This window comes from Triticum urartu, chromosome 1A (genome assembly GCF_056163025.1).
Source record: "Triticum urartu cultivar PI428250 chromosome 1A, HENAU_Tu73, whole genome shotgun sequence".
Lineage (NCBI taxonomy): Eukaryota > Viridiplantae > Streptophyta > Magnoliopsida > Poales > Poaceae > Triticum > Triticum urartu.
This window is the reverse complement of record NC_141873.1, coordinates 555978409-555993963: the sequence shown is the minus strand read 5'-3', so window position 1 is coordinate 555993963 and position 15555 is coordinate 555978409. Positions and strand designations below refer to the sequence as shown.

Genomic DNA, 15555 nt, shown 5'->3' with positions numbered 1-15555 from the left:
TGATGTTGAGGAGATGAAAGCCACAAGTGGATATATGTTTCTTTTGGAAAACACAGATCTTTATTCATTTGCAATAACAAGTACATCGTTTATGAGGAGAGGTACAATTTCGCTCAAAGGCTTCTCAAACCAGTTCAAAGCTATAGAAAATCTAGCTGCTTTAGCAAGTTCATGTGCAACCCCTGTTGGCTTCCTTATTACAGTGCTCGAATCTAGTAATGGGGAAATCACAAGCCAAAAGATAACAATCGTCAAAAACTGTCGCCGCTGTACCTGCCGACCGTCCTCCATTATTCATGTTTTCAATGACCTCCAAGTTATCTGAGTTAATTACTAGACGGTTGCAACCCACTCTTTGAGCCATTGATAGCCTATATGTAAGCGCCAAAGCTTTGGCCGTCAGGACATCCGTGGACCAATCAATTCTCCAAATCCTCCTTGCGATGAATTTCCCTTTATCGTCCCTCAACACAGCACCCGTCGTGCCCCTAAGCAAGTCATGATCAAAAGAGGCATCCACATTAAGTTTTACCAACCCCCTTGGAGGTTGGATCCAACCCTCTCTTTTTATAGTAGCCTTTGGTGATGTAGCCATAACATAGTTTAACGTAATAGCATGAATCTCCATAGAGATCTGGTTAGCATCTTGGGTTTTCTCATATATGTTTATCCTTGGTGGTGGCGTTGTTTCCTGGAAGTCTTGCAAACAGACGATCTTAACAAAGTCGACAATGTAAGCAGAACTACAACACTAGATAAATCATGTACAAAAGCAAAATGGCTTCTAGAGCTTTTGGTGGACTTCTCGGTGGTTGAAAACCGAATTCCGGCTATCCTTATGAACTTTGACAATCAAGCAGTAACTGTCAAGGCAAAGAGTTCAAAGGACAACATGCAATCCACAAAACATATAAGAAGAAGATTGAAATATATCAGGCATTCAAGAAACTCCAAAGTAATAGAGTTGCATTACATCCAATCGGCTAAGAATCTGGCACATCCCTTCACTAAAGTTCTACCATGTAACGTGATAGAAAATGCATCAAGAAAGAGGGGTATGAGATCCACATGATTTTCCATGGTGGTAAAGCAACCTATGTGATCAGAGATCCCGTGAAACATGAGCTAGGAAAACAAGCTACTGTTTAACTTAGGACAGTAACCCTATTAACCCAATCTGCTGGAGACGCACTACTCTCACAATCTGTATGGTAGGTTGACTTTGTCTTAATGTGTTCTAAGGCTTGTATTAGCAAGATGCTATCTTACAGAGCGATCCTTGGAAGAACATACCTATATGAGTCTAAATGTTGTTCATAGTCTATGCGATAGAGTAATCGCTAGGAAGCTCATGAACATGTAAGGAGTGTGACTAATATGCTCCACCCGCAGGGTTAGCCTTCGACAACCTAGTACCAGTAAGACAACCGGTGAAACTTCTTTACACCAAACCGACAATTCAAGGCATAATCCATTATTTAGTTGTGAAAAGTGTAACCCTTTACTCTAGGTGTATGTTCAACCTTAATCGATCTCTACTAAAAATTCTGGTATATCAAAACAATGTTTGGAACAGAGGACAACATAATGTGCCTCTGAGATCTGATAGTATTTCCTGGTTGATCTCTAAGCGTGTGTTTGGTTGCATTCCCTCCCTAGTATGGTTGTTTCCTCATGAGACATGTTGACTGTAGACATGCTGAGACATGCATTTATTGTTGTTTGGTAGCGATGCATGTGATGAAACATGCTGAGCTGAGACTTTATTTGGTAGCCTGCACCTTAACATACATGTTGGGCTGAGACTTTGTTTGGTAGCCTGTATGTGAGGTATGCTGCTTGAATGTAGTTTTTGGCGGCAATACAATAATCAAACAACATTTCGACACTCTACTAATAATGCGGGCAATAAAACATCACCGTTCCAACATAATCTGAGCAATGATAACTTATTTCGACTATATGTAAATATGAAAAAACTAACACATAATTGGAGCAATAAAACATCTTTAGAACATGTCTCAGGAATATAATAAGACATAAAACCTCAATTTGTAGTAGTGCATTAGTAGATTCATATTACGTAGCCTCATTCGAAATCCAAGTTTATGAATATCCATTTCTGAGCCCAGGCTCATCTGCATCCGGTGAAGAGAAAATTCACAAAAGATACTATTTTTTTTTCAAAAAATTCCATTTTTTGCATGGAGAATAATTTGGTGCGTGAGGTGCGCTTCAAATTTCAATCATTTAGACATATGAGTAGTTCTCGGCAAAAAGACAAATTGGGTCAGAACAATACATGAACAGTAAGCATTTTCACAGAATAATACATGAACAATATATGTAAACTATTTTACAAACCCGATTTTACTTTACTTTTCTTCTTTATTTACTTTTCTTTTTTCCTTTAGCTTTAAATTTTCATTTCCATTTCCTTCTTTTCTTTCCAAATTTCACAAACAATTTCTGAAATCCAAGAATTTTTTCCAAATCAGCGAACATTTATTTCAAATCGGGTGAACATGTTTTGAATTCAAACTTTGTTCAATGAGTTCAGAAAATGTTCATATTATTCTGAAATTATGAACATATTTAAAATTTGTGAACATTTTCCTAAATGGTGAACAATTTTTGATTCATGAACATTTCTTAAATTCATGAACATTTTTTGAAACCGTGAACAGATTTCAAAATCATGAACATTTTCCAAATTCATGAACATTTATTTTAAATCATGCATATTTTTTTACATTCCTGTACATTTTTTTACAAATTTGTGCACATTTTTATAAATCGTAATTTATTTTTTAATTTCACGAATATTTTTTGAAATTGCGTACATTTTTTGAACATTTTCTAAAAAATTATGAACATCTTTTAAAATTGTGATTTTTTTTGAATACACGAACATTTTTTTGATTCACGAACATTTTTTGAATCCATGAGCTTTGTCATTTCCCGAACATGTTTTGAATTCTCGATCATTTTTTTCGCAATGTGGAACTTTTTAGAATTCTTAATTATTTTAAAAAAGGAAAAAGGCTGAAAATAAAATAAAAACTATAAAGGAAAAACGAAGGGGCTTCCCGCCCCGCACATGAGCCAACCCATGAGGGCACGCAGGGGAGCATGGGGGTGCGCGCTGGTCGCCATATAGGAGATCTCGACATGAGGACTAGGAGTCTAGGATGACACACATACAAGGGAACACACCGACCGGGCTACATGTTGGTCCATTTAGTGCCTTTTTATTTTTTCACCGTATTTGTTTATTTCTCTAGATGTTTTATTTAAAATAACAGAAATGCAATTTATAATTAAAACATCTAATTCGTTTTTCTGTGATAATTTGGAATAACAAAAAATGGTAAAGAAAAATGTTCATGCGAAAGATGCCTCATCTTGGACGGCGATGATGGTGACTGCAAGGAGGACCCATGCTCCTCTGGTCGCAGCGGCACAACATACATCATCATATATGCCCTCACCTTCGCTGGATGTGAGAACTCGCTATGGCCATTGCCGACTAGTCGACCGTGAATAAAGAGAGAGGGGTGGTGGTGTGTGTGTGTGTGTGTGGGGGGGGGGGGGGGGTCAGCGTCTCAGTTAGGGTTTGGAGGGGTTATATTGTGGATGGAGTTTCTTCTGTGAAGACTACTTAAGGACCTTTTTGCAATGTTTTTTTTATCATATGAGCCATGTTTTTAGCTTCGGGTAAAACAAAATACGCCGAACATAGTCTCCATGGACCATCTTCAAAGATCATAGTTGCTGTAGTATTTTATTTTATTTTATTTTATTGAGAGTAATTTGTAAGTTTCTTTAAACTCTGCAAAATTACACGTAGAGTGCTTCTGATTATGGATCCAATAAATTACAAAATAACTCATATAACTAAGAATCTCTAGGCGAATAGGTTGTACCTAATGCCCACATTGATCGAAGGACTACCCCGTCACACGCCCCACTGATTTTTCCCTTCCCAGGTGCAGAGCGGGTGGAGACAAAAATAAAAAAAAGACTCGATCCGGCCCCAGCCAGTTAAACCCACGGTTGCAGGTCTCACAATCCCCACCCCATTTCTTCTCCTTCCCCCTCACGACTGGGGCCTTCGCCGACATCGGTGATGGCGGATCCAAAGGGTGCCGATCTTCCCTGCTGCTCGCAAGATGGGAAGAAATGTAACCGATGTCGTTCACCCATATCCCGGGAACAAGTACAACTACTGAAACATAGAAACGGTAAACATAAAAAGATAGGGTCATGTTACAAGACGACATCGATCCGGGGAAGGGAGAAGGCATGGAGACGCCGGTGGAGATGGTGGCGATGAAGGCCGCCCTGGTTGACATGGCGATGGCGGAGGCAACACCCATGAGCTGCGGGGTGGAGATGGCATCGACCCAAAGCCGGTGCAGCGCGATGGCAAAGCTTCCTCTTCTTCCCTCTTTTCTTGGCCCTTCTTCTTCTATGAACGTGGTTTAGGAGAAGCAATGGAGATGAGATTAATCTTGGATGGGCTGATGACGACGGCTAGGGTTGGAGGTGTATATATAAGAGGCTTCTTCGGTTCTCCTCCGTAGAAGTGTCTCCTCCTTCATCCAAGGGCTCTAGGGGAGCCAAATCCTCTTCCAAAACGTTTCTTGTTCAACAAGGACCGCATCGGAAAAAACCAGGATGAAATTGGAGAAAAATCGAGGAAGTTGCGTCCGAAATACGAGGCTAGGTACGAGCACTCTGGAACCCGCCGTTTCTTCATATGAACTCAGTTTTGATGCTTGGGCTCGCTGGATTCGTATGAACGACTCTGATGCACCTGCTATGTTAGGTATTTGTTGAAGTTACCCACATGATCCACATCCACTTCAACAATTATTCCATTTGATTGTTATTTCAATTATCGCACGTATCATAATTCTTTAGAGTTTCTTCCGATTCACCACTTGGTATGTACTTCTGCCAAAAAAAAGCGAGGTAAGCATGCATAGACATGACAACGAAAAAAAATGTTAAACATCAGTGATAAAAGACTACCATACCGGCTACATCAACTATCTTATTTCTAATTCAGTATGTTTGGCACAAAACATTGGTGGATCAACCCTTTAGTTCTTTAAAAGTAATTGTCCTTTTGTTAATACATGCCAAGGTATTTGTGATTTTCTCTCTAAGCTCACAATCCATTCCATGAGAAACTCTCTGTAATGATCCGAATGTAGCAGAAGAAATGAGAAGATTTATCATGAAATGTAAATCCATTGTCCAACAAGAATTTAAAAAATAGCCAAAGTTTGGGCGGGACTGCAATTAAATTATAGACAACATCATACACATTACAAATGAGAAGATTTATCATGAAATGGGATCGGACTGTAAAAGAGAGCCATAAGTTTGGGTGGGGCTGCCCTTAAATTAGACATGTAATCATTTTTCCCTTGATTTTTTTCAACATACATTTGACAAAAACTTGGCAAGTCACATCATTGCATCAAGCTCTAACTTTGGCTAAGTGAAATAGAAATTAATTATTAAGCACGACCCATTTATGAGTTGAACTGTTAAAACTAATAACCAAACCATGCTAATGTCAATAATAAAGGAACAATGGTGATTTTTGTTTCCTAGTTCTTACTTGGAAAAAGATTGCGTTGGAAAATGATATCTTTTCTCGGAAAGTTGTCTTGCAGTTCAACTAACGAGGAAGCTCTCGCAAAAAAAAACCAACCAGAAAGTTATGTCAATCTAGGAGGACAGAATGGAATTAAAACAAAGTGTAGTCATTAGATTCTAAAAAGAACAAGGTCCTTTGACTGTATTAGTTGCATTGCTTTTTTAAGCCTCTTCGCACCAGGAGTAGCAGGAACATTAAAGTATGCATCTCACTAGTTATTTGTATCTGAATTTTGTTTTGGAGTTTGATCTGCCAACATACATTTTATATGTAGATAGCCGTGACAAGATGAAGCTCATCTTAATGGCCTGGAATATTTCAAGCTAAAAGGGAAGGTGACTAGGTTTGAAATTAATTAAAACTATGTTGCTTTGGTACATCGTGAACAAGCTTCACTGATTGGAAGCAAATACTCTACTTTCAACGCTGAGCATATATGACAAAATCCTACTCTGCTTAGAGGTAAACTACTTTGTTCGTGGACAATCTGGACATAGGTGGCATCATACGAATACACATATGAGAAAATCCTACTCTATTTAGAAGTAAACTACTTCCGTTGTGGACATGGTGCCATCAGAAGAACACACACATGTCAATAGCAGCATGTAGTACTATGCTTATTACTTAAGTGGGGAGAAGGAGTAGCGCAATATCTCCCCGAATTCCCAATAGTACTTCTAGTGAGCTCAGAGAAGAGAAATACCAAACTGAGAAGGACACTGTGAGTTAGGGATAACTACACAACTACACAAGCATGGCAAAAAATGATATCTTGATGAATTACCTCGGCCTCAAAATGATATCTACAACTCCAAATGACCTGAAAGAGACAATCCATGATTAGTTTTTGTGCAGGAGTGTCGAAAGGGGCCATGAGAGGAAAAGAGAGGAGCCATGGGAAAGGGGAAGAGAGGTTGTCATGGGAAAGGGGAACAGAGGAGTTTCTGCTCAGTGGGGTTTGGAGGCAGGGGAAGGGTAGATTGGCGCACAGTTTTGCGTGTCGAGTTGCACAACCACAGACTCCAATCCCGTTTAATAGTAAAGATGTGTGCGGATAAGCAAGAAAGACCGTCATGGATTCTTGCATTTGTTAGTTACAAAAAATAATCACACAACCGCATGAGCAGAGAAGGTGCCGATTGTTAGAGCATTCATGCAGGTACATGTACACTTCTCGCAACTTTGTGGAGAGTAGAAGGCAATGCAGTTGCGGGTTTTTGTTGCTCTGTTCCCACCGTACCTTCTCTTACATCTCAGTGGGCATTTGAAATCAAAACCATGTCATTCATATTGTCATGCATATTCAGACTCCCTGGCTCACTCATTCATGTATGTTTGTATTTGCAAATTGCAAGGGAGAATGCACCTACCAGCAGATGGGCTCCATGGCATTGCAATTGTATTATGCTGGAATGATGTGTTGATTGATTCGTAGCAGGTTTGTATTTGCTTCACCAGTGTCATTCATTGATTCATGGTCATCTGGAATGATGTGCTCCAGATTGAGGCGGGAAGGCAGGAAAACAATGAAGAACATGATGCAGATGGAGCAACGATGGAGGAAAACCGAGGTTTGATGGAGAAATTTCAGAAGAGCTGAAGATTATTCATAGTTCATTCTGTTGTTTGCTGTTAACATTCTTTGTGCCAACTGAACCTTTTTCATTTTCATTTACTTGTTTGCTGTTGATGTTGTATTTTCTGTTCCGTTGATACTGGAAACAAATCACGCAGGAAAAAGAACATCCACACCATACATGTTTCTACATAACACAACTCCATACAAATCAGCAGCTACCTGGTTGCAGACTTTTGCAAGGGAAAACAACACACACATACTAGCTTAGCTTAACTAGTAGTAGCTCTCTCTTACTTACAACCAGCGCTAGATACTCTGGACAACTAGGGACCGAAGAGATGTCTAGGAAATCAGAGCGGACATCGAGAGGCACACGCCACACATACAGGCGTTACCTAATGTTGCCGACTGCGAGCTCATCCTCACATTGTACTGCCTGTGGACCTTGTCATGGTTCTCTTTCCACCAGTCACTAGTCTGACCGTCTGTGAAGCACTCTGAGCTACAAAGAGATATTGAAGGTCAGCAGTGGCGGAGCTTGATACAAATTGCTGAGGGGCCAATGCAAAAACATGAGTATTTAAAGGTGTAAATTGCTACAAATTATCTCATCTAAGCCTCCCACAAAAATTTCCTTTAGAGGTTGGCACAAGGCGGGGGGGAGGGGGGGGGGGGGCATCGGCCCCCTGGGCCTCAACATAGCTCCGCCAGTGAAGGTCAGTATAGACCTGTAGCCTGCTGAACAGTTCAAAAAGTAATCTATTATACTCCCTCCGTCCTAAAATAAGTGACTCAACTTTGTACTAGCTTTAGTTGAATCACTTATTTTGGGGCGGAGGGAGTATATTATAAAGACGATAGAAAACGAACTGTCAAGATTCATTGCTCCAGAGTTATGATATTTGAATGGCCTAAATCTAACACTATATACGGGGGCACAACTCACGTAGTAGAATGGTTTTTTAACCACCCACGTACAGGGGCGGAGCTGGAGCTAATCTTACCCTGATGCACCACTTAACCGTTGCAAAAATAAATCTAGCAACCGATGCGTTAAATAAAGGTGTGTTTCATAGCTTGTAACACGGATTACCAAACATAATAGAAGTCGACTTATAAAAGGTTAAAAAAATCCAACAGTCACACTGCTCAATATAATGCTAAAATAAACGACAAAATTTCTTGAAAAGGATGTCTTGCATTCACAAATTCCAAAACTCATTATCAGACACCAAGGCTCAATAACCTACAATAACAAAACTAGAATTGCAGTTTCAAGTACTACCTCTGTTCATTTTTATAAGACGTTTTAGATATTCAGACACTGTTCAAAACCGTACAAAGCAAACTTTCTGAAACGTCTTATAGAAACAAACGGAGGGAGTAGATCTTTCAGATTTTGGATGATAATGTTCTATCAATTTTATCTTGCCCGGGTCATTCAATCTGCTAGCAACAATTTCATTGACTTGATTGTGGCAACATACAAAAATATGTAGGACAAACAACACAAATAAGGGGTAAATTCGACTCAATAGATGATCTTAATCTAGACAAAAAAATAAATCAAAAACACATTGATATACTGCTAAGAGAGAAGAAGAGAAAATTACGACGCCACCGGTGCCGGCTGCAGCTGCTGTGCGGACGTTCGGATCAACGAGGAAGACAGGAACGGATCCGTACTACTGCTGCGGGCTGCTTCGAATCGTCACTTTGTCAGGACTCAGGAATAGATCAATTCCAAATTTAAAATCGAACCCTGTAGAAAGAGTAGCTGCAGTAGAAGTACCTACTGTACTAGCTAGCTCTTGCCTCTTGGAGTCTTGGTTCGATTGCCGCCGCCGCTGCACAGGTTCTCAATCCCTGGATCGACCGATCGCCGCCGGCCGCTGCACACGTCGCCGAATTGCTGTGCACGGCGGTACGCCTTTTTTCTCGGATCGATTGTTTTGTTCGCTATACGGGAAGCCACATAGATCGTTGACTAGTTGCTTTTATTTTTGAGAAAATCGTTGACTAGTTGCTAGATGGCTTCGTGCGTGATGGGCTGCTGGAAGCGGACCAAAGGAGGCCTGGCGCGCCTGGTATTATGGGCCCTGTAGCACTCTTTCCGGCCTACCCTGTTGCCCTGGGCCAAAAACCTGATATTTGGTACGTAAAAACAAATCGGACCCTGTACCTGTGCTACAGGGTTGGCCCATTGGGCTCCGCCCCTGCCCACGTACTAGAATCAAACCAGCCAAAATAACTTGTTTGATGGATACAACTCGGTCATGTGCATGTGTACCAAGGAAAATACTACAGTACAAGTTGATCTGCCAGCAGTCAATATGAATCCGTAAAGGACACAAACGGGCTCCAAGCCAACACATGTGTAGGTTTTGAGAAAAAGCAGATATATTCACTACAAAAATTCTGTGAAGGACTCATCAAATACGCAAAAGCGCAGCGTATGCATGTATAGAAAAAAAAACAAATAAGTGCATAAATGGAGAAAGCCGTTTTCTTCATGCACGCTTGAAAACGTCGCGGAGGACAACCAGAGTGCAGGCCATGCACTAAAAAAAGCAAATGAATGCAGATTTAAAAAGGGACCATATAGTTGGTCTCCAATTTTAAACAGATTCGTTGGTAAACCGACTCATAGGTAAATTTAACTAGAAAACAATCTATCTACCTATTACTATCTATCTATCTATATTATTATTATCACTAAAATAAAAGAGACAAACAAGCCTACACGTTCATCCACATAGGTTTAAAATATATTAGCCATTGATATACATTATAATGGTTGAGATTAAACGATCAAAAGGTTACATTGACCAATATTATGTCCAGTTTTTTAACATCCGACACGTACACAGTACAATCACAAACAACATGGATTTGAAGGAGCAGCCGAGCTCGACATCTCAAGGTCACACCGCCAGGTAATCCGCTCTCCTTGCTTGCTTTCATGATGTGATTCTCCTTAGAGGTTTGATGGCGTTCTGGTGTAGTAGTAAAAGGGGCAACAAGACAGACACTGGGCACTAATTAGAGGTCTAATATGGGGCATTTGGGGGGTGGGGGGCAATGCTCACCCCCTCCAATTTATGATAAGAAACTACAATATCAGACCTCTTGTTGCATATTAATCTATGCGATGGTAAGATATTGTCCACTGATTAATCAAGCAGCTAGCATGGCAATCATGAATATCCCGTCAGGTTTTTGTATGTGAACATAAAAGGCTAACCTGAAACGGACCCTCATGAGCTCCCTGGTCCCATCACCAAGGTACGAGTCGATGAGTCGTTCCGAGGTTGAGACTCATAGGTAGTCGACGCTGAAGTGTAGTCGGCCCTGTAGTTGAGAATTATAGCCAGCCCTAGATGTCTCTGTTGCCTGTCCCGCAAGTCAGTCCTCGCCTAGGACGAGGAGGTAAATTAATTTTGCTTCTCTTCAATAACTCTACACATGTGAAATGCTTTCTCCTTATGCACTGCATATTTTGTAGTCACATGTGAAATAACTCTACACATCTCTTGGTAGCCTTCTTGGAGTGACAACCTCACTGACTGTCCCACAAGCCAGTCCTCATCCTATGATGATGAGGTAACTTTGTTTGCTTCTCTGTAATATCTCTACAAACATTCGATGTTTTATATATTATTTAAAATGCCTTTTTGTGTAGTAAATCACCTCTTGATAGCCCACTTGGAGTGAGATCTTCATTTACTGTCCTACAATGCAACCCTGATCCAATCACAAGGAGGTGAAAAATGATGTTTTTCTTCAATTGTGTATGACATTGATCCTATTTTTAATGCATGAAATTTATGTATTATGTAGGCAAGTTTGTATGGAAACATGGACTCCCACTTAATTATCCACCAAAAGTTGTTATGAAAGCCGTCAAAGAAGGTCACGCCGAAGAGGAGACGGAGTGTGTAGCATGCCATTTTGTGATACAGTAGTGTGTAGTGATCTTTATTAAAATGATGCCCACTACTCCGTGAAGTCGATGCTTTTGGGTTGAATCCCTCCTTGAGTGTCTCTTGTGATATTGTGGTGTGTGTGGTGAGATGCAGACCCACTTCATGCTTTTGGATGCAACTTGTGAGTGAAGGACTCACCTTATGCTTGAAAACTGAAATTCATACATACTCATTCTGGCTTGTGAAGTCTATGGGCATATATGCACCATATTGAGCTGAATATATGGATCATATATATATATATATATATATATATATATGACATGTGAAAATGGTACAAAAATAAAGAGAGGTCATGTTGAATTTTTGGATGAAAATGCTGTCAAAATTTTAATTATACCCATGTGAACAGAACTATAGATCAGTACATGTGACAACCATCCAAGCTGAATTTTGATTAAATTCGTAAGAAGAAGCATCCATATCCATCCAAGCTATAACAGCAAGCAGGAACAGAGCTACCAATGCACAGCTACAACAAGTACAAGGGTACAACGCGGCCAGCGCCTGGACTGAGACGCTATCGAGAGGGACCGCGGCCATTGAACCCTTTAGGCCGCGCTTGGAATGGATGTATTATAATACGGAGGTGTATAATTTACAAGTGTAACTTACCGGTCGCTGTGCAAACTCCAGCCGAAAGTGAAACGACAGGGGTGAGGTGTGTATTTTTTACAAGTGTATTTAAAAGAGAAACGGTGATCCAAACAGGGCCTTAACAGTCGCGGCATGGGCGCCCGCTCACGAGTGCCACGTCCGCAGGTTTTACTGTCGCGTTTTAGTGTGTCAAAGAGGACAGAAACAACACACCCCTCGCACCTCTCGCTCACAGCCTTCGTTCTCTTCTCTCCGCCGCCGCCGCCAGCCTCACCGGCGCTCGTGCTTCATCTCCCGTCCCGAGCCCTCGACCCCAACACGCCGCCGCCTCATCTCCCCATCCCAGTCCCCCTCCCCCTCTATGTGACCTATCTCCTTCCCCTTTCTCTTCTCAATCTCGATCCATGAAAGTGGGCGGCAGGGGCGCCATCGACCGCGACGCTAGCCGCTGCCACACGAAGGATCGAGTCCCACGTCCATGTCCTCATCTCCACGCCACCTCTCTCGTCACGTCGAGGTGGCAAGCGGGCGTCGCTCGCACCACTCCCTCCTCTCTCGGGGATCCCGCCGGATTAGAGGTTTGCGGGCACGGTGGTGGGCGTCTCCAGTAGCGGCGGCGACCTGCAGGCCAAGGGCTACGGCGGGGGCGCTCGATTTGATCCAGCCTAATGGACTGGTCCCTTCAGGAGAGAGAGAGAGAGAGAGAGAGAGAGAGAGGGAGAAGGAAGGAGAGGAGGGAGAAAGAGAGGAACGAGGAGAGGGAGCTGCAGCGGCGGATGGGAGAGCATCACCGACCATCGCATCTCCCCCCTCACTTCTAGTCAACGCTGCCGTCTCCATCTCCGCAACATCTTCGTCACACGCAGCCGCCTCCTTCCGCACCCCTCTTCGTCGCGCACGGCAACAAAGGGAGGTCCTCTCAGGTGAGATCACACAATCCTCCATAACCTTCTCTACAGTCAGTCAGCCACGCAAAAACAGTGAGGAATCTGATGCGTGCGTGCTATTGTTATTTTGGCTGTCTAAAGTGTCCCTTGAACTAATCCAGCAACCTGACATTTCTTGGTATCTAACTAACATCATTCTTATGACAGGGAGTACTAATATTATTCAGTTAGCATGCTTTTCGTGGAAGAGGAGTGAGGATGTAAAGGTTAGAAAATGGTAACTAAATGAGTGTTCTCTTTTTTCTGCCTCTGACTTGAAGAAATATATTTGTTAATATATAGAAGCTTAGATCTGTAATCAAGCTGTGAAAGAGAGTACTGTAATAGAGACTTCTATAACCAGATGTATGTACCTGCATTTACACCTTAAATATCCCTTAATTAGTTCTGTATGGTTCGTCTAATTCATGTTGAAATGATTTTCTTTAGTCTGTTAATTGTATAGGTAATTAGACGGTGTAGTACTATGGCGGTGGTATACTGATTTGGAGTAATAATTACTGACATGACTTCGTGGGTACAATCTTACAGGTTTATGATATTAAGAATTAGCAGCGTGTTTTTTTGCTTGCTGCTGGATTTCCTAACAATCTGTCTCTTCTGTTGTTAATTGATATGCAGACTTGCTGTTTTTCATTCAGTTGAAGAGCTCTCCAGGCTTAACATCTTTCTTGGATAATTGTGTTGTTAAATATGAAGGTATATGATTGGTTTCTCAACTCATGTATCGATAAGCATTTTTTTTCATCCTCAATATATTGTTGCTTGCCTGACATGTCCTACATTTGTCAGGTGTCCGAGGACGTTCAGTTCTTGTATGCGGCGTAAAACTTGAACTACCTACAGATGATTTCGCCAGTTCAATGGAAACTTAGAATAACCAAGGGAACTTTCTCAGTTTTTTTTGCTCTTCTCAGATTTTAGGCTGGGGGTATTAACATATATGCCAACCGTAAATTTAGATATTAATGTAAGATTAAATAGGGATAAATCCTTCTGCCATGTTGACTAATTAGAATTACAAAGAAGAAAAGAAATTATTAAAGAAGAGATATAGAGCATAATTGGTTTGCTACCAATATTTGGCTTGCCAAATGTTGGCACTGCCAACTATTGGCAATACCGAGACTTGCCAACTATTGGCAACTTTATGTGAGAGAGGCAAAACAACTCGTAGCCAACCAAGTAGTTGCCAATATTTGGCACAATGCCAAACATTGGCATGCCAATTTTTGGCAACAAACCAATTATGCTCATAGTCGAATAGGTTGTTGTGGTGTTTCTTTGATCTTCACTAGACCTCTCATTTTTGATTGGCATGGCGATGATCTGTTTCTTCTGGTGTTTCTCTGCTTCAAGATTCGCTCATGTGCCAAAGCCAGCTCGGGGAAGCCTTCCTGGACTCCTGATCAACCAGGACAATCACGACACGATGAGTAGATTTTGAATCTTTCTTGCTTCGTCGGATCAGATTCGATGTGTATATGGTAGTTATGGACTGCTGACTGCTTAATGTTGTGTTTCCTCTGTGTACTATGGTGCATGTTGTTTTCAGAGCTTAAGTGAGCGGAACATCGAAGAAGGATCTTGGGGATGACGGAGGCGTCGACGACAACCTCAAAGGCGAGAGGTATTGCTTTCATGTCTCTGCGTTTCTTACTTTATGCAACTCTGTCGGTATTAAGGTCGTATATTCGGTGGGAGCAACGAAAATTGAATTTGTTAATGTTTAGAATTTGGACGATCTGTTTGATACGATACGTCTGCACTGGTGATGTTGAACATTGTTCAAGACACTGTGGGTTCAGGTGTGAGGAATACAATTTGGCTTGCAGGGTTCAGGCTACTCTCTTGTGCTTGTTTTGCCTTGTGATTACTTGAAACTGCAGCCTGCAGATTGAATGGGCACTTGATTTGTTAGGGCGGAAGGCTTAAGCAAAGAAAGCTGCTGCTCTTTGAGCTGTAGTACATTTCATTCGAGAGCCAGATGAGGTCCGTTAAATTAGGATTAAAGTCTGCACAATAATTAAAAACACTGAATAAGCAAGGCCATTCAGAAGCAGCACCATTGCTACTAGCTAAGGTAGATTAGGCCACGACATGTCCAAGCCATGTTGTGCTTGTACCCTGTGCATATCCAGCTGTTTTCTTACAGCTCCGCTAGCATCATAAATTAATTGTGGGATATGATGCACATGAGTAGTCTTCTGTTTATTTTTCACCAGCAGAGTACCACTCTTATTAGTGCATTTGTTTTTTTTAAGATGTGTACATTTAGGAACAGGTTTAAAAATTAAATGAACACAATAGTTTGGTTTGCAACTCCCCACTTAGTTTGCAATCATCTACATCAAATGGCAATGATGAAGTATTCAACGTTTGTGTTATGTCTAGATGAACTTTGTAGTTAGAAAGGAGTTCTGAAATTGCTAGGGGGCATGTTTGGTTTAATGTAAAGTTGACATATATATATAGACACGAGTTTTCCTGATTCATGTGTATATAACCAAACTCGTCCAAAAGATAGCATATGGAAAATGGAGTTAAAATAATAGATTTCTACTTTATATCAGAGCGCTTACCCAACTCGTCCATTTGGATTTTGGTAGATATAGTCAAGTATATTCACTCGCATCATGAAGAAGTTCCTCTTTTGGTTTGGAGGTCCATTTGTTGATATGAATTGCTTCATAATATATCTAACCAATGAAAGTTTGATGTATACGTATTAACACATATATATGTCCTGACCTTTTGTTCTTTTTTTTT

The 15555-nt window shown here is 41.1% G+C and overlaps 1 long non-coding RNA gene across 1 annotated transcript; it reads left to right on the top strand.

The window, feature by feature from the left end:
* Positions 1 to 12545: 12545 nt before the first annotated feature.
* LOC147992650 (uncharacterized) lies at positions 12546 to 13831 on the top strand. The gene is made up of 4 exons (XR_015615383.1): positions 12546 to 12762; positions 12934 to 12992; positions 13408 to 13485; positions 13579 to 13831. It is a non-coding gene; the product is annotated as an uncharacterized LOC147992650 (long non-coding RNA).
* Positions 13832 to 15555: the final 1724 nt, after the last annotated feature.